Source organism: Bison bison, unplaced genomic scaffold (assembly GCF_000754665.1).
Source record: "Bison bison bison isolate TAMUID 2011002044 unplaced genomic scaffold, Bison_UMD1.0 scf7180017864503, whole genome shotgun sequence".
NCBI lineage: Eukaryota > Metazoa > Chordata > Mammalia > Artiodactyla > Bovidae > Bison > Bison bison.
In genome coordinates, this window is record NW_011495061.1 from 6,042,298 (window position 1) to 6,054,869 (window position 12,572).

The window sequence follows — 12,572 nt, forward strand, 5'->3', positions numbered from 1 at the left end:
TTTATCACACACCCAAAGGAAAATCCACTCCACAAAACAATGATGAACAATGTAGACATTATTGAATTGTTTGAAGAGAAATAGAGAGACAGTAAATTCTTTTAGACATTATTGTTCCTCCCTCTCATTGTGAGCACCTCCCTTTTTCTTCCCTCTCCTAATCTCTGGAGCAAACACAATCCTTTTCCACATTTAATCTTGACTCATAGGCCCTGGAGGTCTAGCCTCTGTGCAGGCATTCCAAATATTTATCTAATAAAAGTTGAAGAGCTTTTTTGAGAATCTAAAACTAATATTGGAATAAGGAAGAAACTGAAGTTTTTATTATAAAGAAATGTGGGCATAATTTAAGTTTGCAATTTGCTAAATATTCACAAACTCAACAGGGGAGTCTCTAAGAGACAAAATAGTACCAATACCCAGAAAACCCCATATTACTTTCCAAGTCACTATTCACACTCCCAAAGAGACACTGGAAAAGCCTCTTAAGCAAAACCCAAAGCCAGTTTCACATTTCTCTATCAAACCATGACAAAGGAATTGGGGACTTCTCTGAAAGTCCAGTGGTTAAGAATCTGCCGCAAGTGCAGGGGCACGGGCTCTGTCTCTGCTCCAGGAAGATCCCACGTGCCACAGAGCAACTAAGCCCCTCGCCACAACTACTGATTCTGTTCTCTAGAGCCACAACTACTGAGCCCACGAACTTTAATTACTGAAGCCCAAGCACCCTAGAACCTGTGCTCCTCAACAAGAGAAGTCACCGAAATAAGACCGAGCAGCACAACTAAAGAGTAGCCCCTGCTCACTGCAACTAGAGAGAGCCTACACAGAGCCATAAGTAAATAAACAAAATATTGGTAAAAATAACTTTACACCTTAAGGAGCGAGAAAAAGGAGCAAATTAAAACAATAGCTAGCAGTAGGAAAGGAATAATAAGGAATAAAACAGAGACTAATACAATACAGAATGGAAAAACAATAGAGAAAAATCAATAAAACCAAGAGCTTGTTTTCTAAAAGAAAAAAAACTAACAAAATTCACAAATATTTAGCTAAAGTAAGATACGAAGTAAGAAAAATCAAAGTATTAAAATCAGAAAATGAATCATTACAGAACAAAGCTCGTGTGCCCAACTCACAGTGAGGTCTAATAAACTGAAACACTGGAGCCAGGAACAGAGAAAGGTTTATTGAAGTAGGACATTTTTACAGATTTTACAGAAACAGAAAGGATTATAAGAGAATACTATGGCTTTTCATGAAGACGGCACCTAAAGCAGGGAAGGAAGTCCCTGCCCCTACCCAAACTGAAGCCAAAGCAAAGCGTTTGAAGACCAAGAAAGCAGTGCTGAAAGGGATCCACAGTCACAGAAAAAAGATCCGAAAGTCACCCACCTTCCAACAACCCAAAACACTGTGGCTCAGAAGGCAGTCCAAATATGCTCAGAAGAGTACCCCTAGGAGAAACAAGCTTGACTACTATGCCACCATCAAATTCCCCCTCACCACCGAGTCAGCCAGGAAGAAAATAGAAGACAACACACTGGTATCCTCTGTGGATGTCAAGGCTGACAAGCCCCACTTCAGACCGGCTGTGAAGAAGTTCTATGACACTAACACGGCCAAGGTAAACACCCTGATTGGGCCTGATGGGGAAAAGAAGACATCTGATCAACTGGCTCCTGACTGATTCTTTGGCTATTGCCAACACAGTTGGGCAGAGAAGGCAATGGCACCCAACTCCAGTACTCTTGCCTGGAAAATCCCATGGACAGAGGAGCCTGGTAGGCTGCAGTCCATGGGGTCTCGAAGAGTCGGACACGACTTCTCGACTTCACTTTCACTTTTCACTTTCATGCATTGGAGAAGGAAATTGCAACCCACTCCAGTGTTCTTGCCTGGAGAATCCCAGGGACGGGGGAGCCTGGTGGGCTGCCGTCTATGGGGTCACACAGAGTTGGACACGACTGAAGAGACTTAGCAGCCATAGCAGCAGCAACACAGTTGGGATCATCTAAATTGAGTCCAGCCGGCTAACTTTTCGTGTAAAAGTTTTCACTAAAAGGAAAAAGAGAGAGCCAGAAGATACTATAAATAATTCTCTTCAGGGAGAAAAACTGGGTGGCAGGGGAACAGTGAGATTTTACTTTTTAAATTTTGCCCTGTATGCATGAATAATTAACCAATAACAACAATAAACATATGAACCCAAGAACAGATAAAAATAATTTATTAAAGTGTAAATTATTTTTACTGTAAATTATTTTTACTGTATTTTCTAAAGTTTTTGCAATAGGTTTATGTTATTGTCACAATTTGAAATAAAAACAAAAAAGATTTTCTAGGTGTTTGTAGTGATAGTGTGCATACAATTTTTATTGTGTATCTTTAATATCAGGTCTTACCTCTTCTTTGACTAAAGGACTTTTGGTGAAAACAGCATCTTCTTCTTGGCTGTGAGCAGGAACTGGAACCCCTAAGTTTTGCATTCTCAGATGAGGGAACTGAACTGGGAATGGTAACAGTTTAGAAACAGAAAAAGAGTAGTTTCTCAGGAAGCCAAAGGAGGAGGATGTTATCCTAAAAATAGGTTGGAATGCAGTGGCTGGACTCAGGCATTTAGAACTCATTTTTAAGTCCGAGTGTTCAGGCAGCTGTCAGACAAGGCAGGCCAGAAGCCAGTGAAAAACAGCTGGTAAAGCTGGAAAGAAGTAGCAGGCTATGCATGTGGGGTAGGCAGGGTTGGCACCTTCATATACTGACACAGCAATGAGTTCTGTCCCCAAACTGAGTGGGAAAAGGCCTGGGCTCCAGTCAAGAGCAACCAGCCAGGTCCAACTCTGGATTGACATCACTCTTGTGCCAAAAGAATGCAGGGAGCTCAGACTGCCTTTTCATTTGGGCTGGGTGGAGAGAGTGTTGGCAAAAGTCCAGATGGTTCAAGGCTTTGAGGCTTGGCCCTCTGGCCCGTTTCTCTTAGTGCTGCTATTTGCCCAGGCCAGTAAAGAACCCTGGTCACTACAGAGTCAAGATTATCGGAACAAATCAGAATAGAATAACTTTTAAAATAAGAACTTTTTTTTTGGCTGCGCTGGGTCTTCGTTGCAGCACACGGGCTGTCTCAAGTTTCGGCAAGCAGGGGCTACTCTTCCCTGTGGTGCATGGGCTTCTCAATGTGGCGGCTTCCGTTGCTGCAGAGCACAGGCTCTAGGGCTTCAGTAGTTGTGGTGCACAGGCTTAGTTGCCCTGTGGCACGTGGGGTCTTCCCAGACCAGAGATTGAATCCATGTCCCCAGCATTGGCAGGAAGATTCTTAACCACCAGACCACCAGGGAGGTCCCTAAAAATGAACCTTTTTTTTTTTTTTAATGTTTTTTCCATGGGCCATGTCATCAATTATCATTATATTATAATAGCAAACTTGTATAGATTTTTTAAATTTTATATTGCCTCCCCAGTTGGAATGTAAGCTTCATGAGGACAGGGGATTTTTCTGTTTCATTCACCACTGTCTTCTCAAAGCTCAGAAGGATGCCTGGCACAAAATGTTGCTCAGCAGATTTTAGTTTAGTTACCAAAAAAAAAAATCACTGCCAAAAAATTGTTAGAAAAAGTTCAAATAGTAAAGTTCAAAAAGTGAAAATTAAGAGTCTTTGTCCATACCTCTAATTCTACCCACCCCCTACATAACCATTAAAACATTTTTGTGTGTACAATATTAATCCTAGAACAATCTGTCTTTTTATTATATCTTAAGCAGAGCACAATGCCTGGCATAGAAGAAAGTACTTGATAAAACTAGTTGAAAAGTCACTGAAAGAGTGGTAAGCAGTCTTGGAGTTGGGGTGGAGTAGCTAAAAAAAGGGTCGGCTGCTACAGGCTATTTCCTCAGCAAGTTAGGGTGAGTTCCTTGAGTTAAGTATTCATCTATATATCACACATATCTCAGGAAGAGTGCCTAAACAGGACCAATTATTATTTTTTTGCTTGTCTTTGAATTAATTTTTATTGGAGTATAGTTGCCCTACAGTGTTGTGTTAGTTTCTACCGTACAGCAAAGTGAATCGGCTATACAAATACTTACATCTCCTCTTTTCGGATTCCCCTCCCATTTAGGTCACCACAGAGCACTGGATAGAGTTCCCTGTACTATACAATAGGTTCTCCTTGTTGTTGTTGAGTTGCTCAGTCGTGTCCGACTCTTTGCAACCCCATGGACTGCAGCGCACCAGGCTTCCCTGTCCTTCACTATCTCCCAGAGCTTGCTCAAACTCATGTCCATTGAGTCAGTGATGCCATCCAACCATCCCATCCTCTCTCAACCCCTTCTCCTCTACCCTCAATCTTTCCCAGCATCAGGGTCTTTTCCTGTGAAGCAGCTCTTCACATCAGGTGGCCAAAGTATTGGAGTTTCAGCTTCAGCATCAGTCCTTCTAATGAATATTCAGGACTGATTTCCTTTAAGATTGACTGATTTGATCTCCTTGCAGTCCAAGGGACTCTCAAGAGTCTTCTCCAGCACCACAGCTCAAAAGCATCAGTTCTCATTAGTTATTTATTTTATACATAGTATCAGTAGTGTATATATATGTCAATCCCAATCTCCCCGTTCATCCCACCCCAAGGAACAATTATTTATTAAGCACTTTCTCCATGACCCAAGCATACAATGAGGAGAAAGGTTTGATTCCCCAGCCTGCTGCACTATGTCTGGCTTCCTTGAATAAGACCTCTTGCCCTGTTAAACTGGCTCAATGCCTTTCTACCTGAGCATGCTGGCTCCAGGCAGAACTCCCATCCCAAGGGGCTCTCCAAGCCTTTTGGCTGCTGGCAAGATGGAATGAGAGGACTCTTCCACAGGCTAACAGACACGGACACCCATGCTCATGCCCAGCACGTCTGGATGGAAAGTTGCCCAGTTAGGACCTCTGAGAGACAGACATCTGTCAGCATTTCTTTGTGAGGGTGTCTCGGGGGATTTGTCTGAGTGCCAGCTTTTCTATGGAAAAGGCAGTCAGAGCCAGAAAAAGCCAGCCATTCAGTCACACTGAAAATACAATATTGAAGCATTCAGCTGGAATGTGGCGATTTACAGCTGTCATACCACACTCTCTAAGTGAAATCACATTTTGTGCCAGACTTCCAAAGACATAATCACATGAAAACTATTTTTATTGCCTTGATGCATGGTTACAAGTCGTTTACCACAAACGTAAGAAAATCTACTATGGGATTGCTGTTGAAAAACAAATACAGGGAGCAAAGTGGTGTTTTCTATTTCACTTCGGGAAACATTTAGTTATAAATAGAGCGATGCACTAAGCACAGAAGAGTGACTTAGGGTGGATTCCTTGCTGGTCAGTAACTTTATTGAGTCAGTGAAACTAAATTTCCTAGAATTCACCTTAATGATAGAAGATCTTCTTAGTAGGTCTTTTAGGTTCCAATTTAGCTTCATTTTCTTTTTGACTTCTGCTTATTTCCTTACCAGATCTTTCACCTTCTAAAAGTTATGTAAAATATTCCAGCCTTACACTACACTTAGCACTGGATTCTCATGGGAAGGGCAGGGGTGAAAGGCGGGTGTTGGAGAGAGCGCCTGCATTCTTAGTAACCAAAACGTTAAAAGTTGCCACATACGGGACTTCCCTGGCATTCCGGTGGCTAAGACTCTGCTTTCCAATACACTTTCACTTTCCAATGCAGGGGGTACGAGTTCCATCCCTGCTCGGGGAATTAAGGTCCCACATGCCTTGGGGTGAAGCCAAAGGAAAAAAAAGTTGGCACACATTTCCTCAAGCCCCTGAATCAGCTTGTTTTTTGGTTTGAGAGGAGGCTCTTTTCCAAGTCCTTGAGTGGCTGCCTCTTCATCATTTCAGTCAAAGGTCAGTCCCTGCTGACTATCCTATTTAATATTACCCTCCTCCCATGACTCTGTCTCATGATGTTTAATCTTATATTCCTCACACTACAGCATCTGAAATTTTACTTATTGGATTCCTGTCTGTCTCCCTAGGTTAGACCTAAGCATCATGAAAGCAAGTAACTTGTCTGCCTTGGTTACCGTGGTACGCCAGCACGTCTGCTGGTGCTTGGTACAGAGCAGCTTCATGTACATGCTTATTCATAACTGAATAGATGGAGGCTAATAGATGGCAGTGATCAAGTATAAAAGCTTCAGAAGAGTGATTTGTTTAAGGATTTAAAAAGAGAATTTTAAATTTCCAGTCAATTACTGTCTTACCAAAAAGAAAAATGAATTGGGATTATTGTGTCCATTGTCAACTTCTGATCATGCCCTTAGCACCGGTTTCTGTAGCTGGTATGAGTGTATCACACACACGGTGCTGGTTTTACCACTTGGATCTGAGATCAAAGGAAACCAGAAGACATTAGCAAATCCTAGATAGATTAACCATAACATGTGTTTTCCTTAATAGCTCTTGGGAGAGTCACCCTAAAACACATTGTTGCTCAATGGAATATGTAAATTAGTAATGAAAAAGTTCATTCAATTAAGGTGAAGCGATACATGTGTATAGAGAAGAAACATTTTAAAGGGATCGAAGAAGTGCCTATTGAACTTAGCAACAATAAGATCATTCTTTTCTTTAGTTCTCTGTAGTGAAAAAACTGTAAGGATGGCAAAAAAATTGACATTTTATGGCTCTTATACTTGTGAGTTGATACAAAGTAAAGGTATATATTTGCATCAGAAAAAAATTAACATTAACAATCAGAGCTATATCCTAAATGTCCAAAATATGACTTTGTTGGAGAAGGCAACGGCAACCCACTCCAGTATTCTTGCCTAGAGAATTCTGTGGACAGAGGAGCCTGGTGGGCTGCTGTCCATGGGGTTGCACAGAGTCGGACACGACTGAAGCGACTTAGCTAGCTAGCTAGCTATGACTTTGTTAGTATTACCTCTGAAATCTTAACTAGTTTTTTGCAGGGGGCTGCTATAGAAATTAGGTAAGAAACCAGGCTCTCTTTGCTATGAAGCACAGGAAGCTCAGCTCGGTGCTGTGTGATGACCTAGAGGGGTGGGATGTGGGTAGGGTGGGAGATCCAAAAGGGAGAGGATATATGTATGTATATGGCTGGTTCACTTCACTGTACAGCAGAAACTAACACAACATTATAAGGCAATTATTTTCCTTTTTTTTTTTTAAAGAATGGGAAACAAGAGAAAAAAAGAAACAGGGCCCTAAAATAATGGCAATTGATTTAATTCTTCTTACTTTCACTATGCTCATCTGTAAAATGGAGCTAATAATCCTTACCATATAGAATGGATAGTGTGTACTAAGTGCCTGACTTCAGTATATAGCCAATAAATATTATTTTGGGTTGTTGCTCTATTTAAAGTGCTTGAAATCCAGAAGCCCTTTGAACAGCATCTGATCTGTGGTCGCTAACCTGCTTCAGCCATTCTGAGTTCTATTATACATCCTCCCCGGGAGGTTACTCAGCAGGCACTGTGGGAAATAAGAGTTTGTTCTGACTGTAATCTGCCCCTATTTGTCAGAACAATAACAACAATAAAAAAATCAAGCCTCAGTTCCAGTTTCCTCTCTAGCACCAACTGTGCTTCAGTAATCTAACACTGGGCTTCCCTGGTGGCTCAGTGGTAAAGAATCTGTCTGCCAATGCAGGAGACACAAGAGACATAGGTACCATCCCTGGATGGGGAAGATCCCCTGGAAGAGGAAATAGCAACCCACTCCAGTATTCTTGCCTGAGAAATCCCATGGACAGAGGAGCCTGGCAGGTTACAGTCCATGGGGTTGCAAAGAGTTGGATACAACTGAGCATGCACACTCACACACAAGGTAACACTAAAGAGGTATCTGAGGTCAAACTGAACATATGCCTAAAGAGATTGTGTACCCATTCAGGTGAGACTACCCCTCCACAGAGGCCACAGCAGTAGCAGGACAACACTGAACCAGAGTAGTAATTTCAGGGCTGCCTCCCCAACAAGAGTAAACTACTACTAAAAGGAGCTCCAAAGGCCGCCTCCCTCTCCCTGACCCCTTCCTGAGAACAGGGAAGGGGACGAGGTGTCCCAGGGTGTGACTCAGCTTCCACCGGTCCTCCAGGGCACTGGAGTGGGAGGAGGATTTAAAAAGTCCATGGATCTCCTCTGCCATTGTACCAGGGGAAGTGGAGAGCTTTGAACCAATCTTGAGATGGACATTTTAAACCAGACCAAACTGAGTTTTAGTTGTCATATTACAGAATCTGTCCAGGAAGACATTGAGGTACAGGTGAGGGGAAATTGCCACATCATCCTTGAAAGTGGTAAGCAAAAATAATAATACCTAACAATTACTGAGAACTTACTATGTGCTAGCCTATTCAAGACCTCTACATATACTGTCTAATCCTCATAATAACCTTGTGAAGTAGATCCATTACTGTCTCCACTGGACATGAGAGGAAACTGATGCTCAGAGGAGTTAATCTGACGAATACAGACTCCAGCAGTCCTGCTCCAGGATCCTGCCCCAGACCATCATACTCCACCTCTTCTTATGCCCTGATAGGGTAAGATTTCTTCATAAGCCTATACTCAGGTATGTGGGCTCCATCATTTATCAAGACCATATAAGCTGTCAGTGCAGAGTTCTCTCTTTTCTTTACTTAAAGAACAAAACCTCTCAAGACATCTTGACTAATGCAACCAGACCTTTTTGTTTTTGTTGTTTGTTTTGACTGCCCCACACAGCTTGCAGGATCTTAGTACCCTGACCAAGGACTGAACCTTGGGCTGCGGCAGTGGAAGTGCTGAATCCTAACCAGTGGACCGCCAGGGAACTCCCCAAGCAGATGTTTTAAAGGCAAGGCTACACATGGCCATTCTATAGCTTCTGAGAATGTACCTCCTCCACTCAAGCAACATACAAATACTGAAGAAGAATTTCTCAAATTCAATCATAGTTTCTGATGGAACACATATCCTTGAAGCCAACTCTGACTTCATCAGACTTTAGAAGAATGAAACAATAATCTTCTCTTTTTCACCTGGTCTGAATTGAGTTTCTGTTATATGCACTTGAAAGAGTTAAGAATTTCTGATGGTAAAAGTTATGAAGCTCCAGAATGCATTCCAAGAAAGGTTTCATTTCGAAAGAAACTCTCTCCAGTAATTGTCTGCTGCTGCTAAGTCGCTTCAGTCATGTCCAACTCTGTGCGACCCCATAGACGGCAGCCCACCAGGCTCCACCGTCCCTGGGATTCTCCAGGCAAGAACACTGGAGTGGGTTGCCATTTCCTTCTCCAATGCAGGAAAGTGAAAAGTGAAAGGGAAGTCGCTCAGTCGTGTCCGACTCTTCGTGACCCCATGGACTGCAGCCCACCAGGCTCCTCCATCCATGGGATTTTCCAGGCAAGAGTGCTGGAGAATAATTGTCTAGAAAGGACAATTCTTTCTTTCAAAGGGCCTTAAGTCTAGATTTTTCCCTCTAGATTTCAAAAGCAAATACATAAGAAGAAATAAATCAATTGTCTCATCATCTTCCTGGAGAGGCAGACAGATATTATTATCCCAATTTGATAGGTTCAAATGGGCACAAAAATACTGAATTATTTTTTGGTGTTATCTACCATGTCAAGAGACCTGCTAGGAATGGAAAATACTTTTTAGCCTTAGGACAACACTTCTCCTTTTAAAAAGAAAACATATGGAATCTAAATCTAAAAGAATCTGAAAAAGAGGGGATATGTGTATGCGTATAACCGATTCACTTTAGTGTACACCTGAAACTAACACAACACTGTAAATCAACTATCCTCCAATAATTTTTTTTTTAAAAAGGAAGAAAGAAATCTGCAACAATGAACACTTAACCAAGAAAAAAGGTTAACTTCTAAAGCCCATTTATTCCACCAAAGTAAACTCTAGCCACTCCCTTAGTCAAGTACCAGACATAGTTCAGGTAAATGAATGCGTGAGCAGAAAATATGGGAATTAGATCTTTAGCTTATCACCTTATCGCCCAGTTATTTCTGTATATGTTTTCTGCTTTGAATACTCTTTGATCATTTGCTCTTCAGGGAATCTGATTATTGCGTTGCCTTTTGAGATTTAGTTGTGAGGCATCTGGAGTTCATGGTGAGAACAAGATTTCCAACTGTGAGAAAGGTATTTTCCTAATAACAGCTGTTACCTCTGTGGGGGGTGGGATTGTACAGAACATTTTTCCTAAATTAAATATTTCTGAAATGTTTGAAAACTTTCAATGAGTATGGCTTGTTTCTGTAATCAGAAAAAAGTAAATACATATTTCTTTAAGTGTTCAATGCCAAAAATAAAAAGGCAGCCCCACAAAAAAGAAAGATATTTTACCTATGGAGTTCTCCAAGGGTATAGTATTTCTCTATCAGTTCAGTTCAGTTGCTCAGTCATATCCAACTCTTTGCGACCCCATGGACTGCAGCACGCCAGGCCTCCCTGTCCATCACCAACTCCCGGAGCTTACTCAAACTCATGTCCATTAAGTCAGTGGTGCCATCCAACCATCTCATCTTCTGTCATCCCCTTTTTCTCCCACCTTCAATCTTTCCCAGCATCAGGGTCTTTTCAAATTTCTCTATCAGCTAGTGCATTTTGTCCTTTTTATCTTCTAATGATAAAATCCTATGTTCTTTTTAAAATTTGTGATGTCTTAACAGAATTATAATAACCCCAGGTCTCTGCTTCCAGTCATCCTTTTCAAATCATTCCCCACACTGTTACCAGAGGGATCTTTCTAAAACAGATCTGAAGAAGTTACATTCCTGTTGCAAATTTATCTGAGGCTCCTCCTCCTCGGCAGGGCTCCAGGGGCTCCATGAACCAATCTCTACCTACCTGCTGCTTCTCGGCTGCATTGCCCTTTACTTGTCACCTTGCTCTTGAAGGCTCTCCAATCCCAGACTAAGTTTTAGGGACACCATCTCAAGGCCCAGACTGAACCATCTCTGTCTCTGTCTAAATGAGAATGCACAAAGATCTCTCTAAAAAGCTTGACTTGCTGGGGCTGCACTCAGAGGTGCTCCTGTGAGTAGGATTGAGGTCATAAAGATTGAGACACAAGCGCTGGCACTATAGTGGGTGGAGTGTCTTGCCACAACATGGAATAGAGAGCATTGTGCTTAGAGAAGTAAGTCAGTCAGAGAAAGACAAATACTCTATGTTGTCATTTATTTGTAGAATCTAAAAAAATAAGAAATGAATGTATATACTGAAACAGAATCACAGACATGGAGAACAAACTAGTGGTTACTAGTTTCACTCTTTCATGGAGAGTGAAAGGAAGAGGGGCAAGAGAAAGGAAGGGGTAAGTTAAGAGAGACAAACTACTATGTATAAAATAGATAAGCTACAAGGATACACTCTACAGAATAGGGAAATGTAGCCATTATTTTGTAATAATTTTGAATAGAGTATATTCTATAAAAATATTAAATCACTATGCTGTACAGCTGAAATAATAAAATATTGTAAATCAACTAGACTTCAATTTTTAAAAAGGTGGATGGAGAGCCATCACTTTGCTGATCCTCTGTGACCATCTTATCACTCCTGTTTTAACACAGAAGAATCACCAGCACATCTCTATATCACTTGATATTGGTTTTCTCTGTGACTTTAGAGGTTTGGCATAACCCTCTGGTGGCTGCTGTGATGTCTGCTAAATGGATCACTTGGTATTTCTAGCCCAGACCCAAACTCACAGTGAGTGCCATGTAGACCAAAGGCTACTTAGCTCTACCGGGCTTCCTGAGTTCCTGTTGTTGCTGAAGCATCAGGAAGGAGACTTAAGAAGGAAGAGAGGCCACACCAGAGTAGTTCAAAGGCCGGTTTGTTCCTTGCCTGCTCTTATTATGCAATAATTGGAAGCACCCCAAGCTTTGACTTCTCTTGATCATGCGTGGGATATGAACTGGGGCTTGTAAGGACACCAAAAGCATGTGCTAGTGACTGCAACTGGAGCAATATGCAGATGGGTGGTCAAGATCTGGAAAGGAATTAGCCAAAGTATAATTAGTAATGTATCAGGTTAGTGGTATTACGGATTACTATTTCTTTTTAAAATTTTAAATAATTTAACTTTAAAAAAATAATTTTTGTTTATTTAACTTTTTGGTTCTCCTGGGTCTTCATTGCTGCGAGGGCTTTTCTCTAGTTGTGGTGAGCAGGGTCTACTCTCGTTGCAAAGCACGGGCTTCTCATTCTGGTGACTTCTCTTGTTATGGAGCATGGGCTCTAGGGTATGTGGTTTTCAGTAGTTGCAGGTCCTGGGATCTGGAGCACAGGCTCAATAGTTGTGGCCCACATGCTTAGTCGTATGTGGGATCTTCCCGGACAAGAGATCAAACTTGTGTCTCCTGCATTGGCACGGGCTTCCCAAGTGGTGCCTCTTCACCACTGAGCCATCAGGGAAGCCCTAAATAATTTATTTTTTAAGTACTTGTTAAGAGAAGAGGGAGTAAGGGAAGAAAAGAATGCTGCAGCCTTGAGACCTGAATTTCTAGGGCTTAGTGTAATGGGATATATATATATATATATATATATATATATA

The 12,572-nt window shown here is 41.6% G+C and overlaps 1 pseudogene; it reads left to right on the plus strand.

The window, feature by feature from the left end:
- Window positions 1-1,258: 1,258 nt before the first annotated feature.
- Window positions 1,259-1,690, plus strand: LOC104980556 (annotated as a pseudogene).
- The last annotated feature ends 10,882 nt before the right edge of the window (window positions 1,691-12,572 follow it).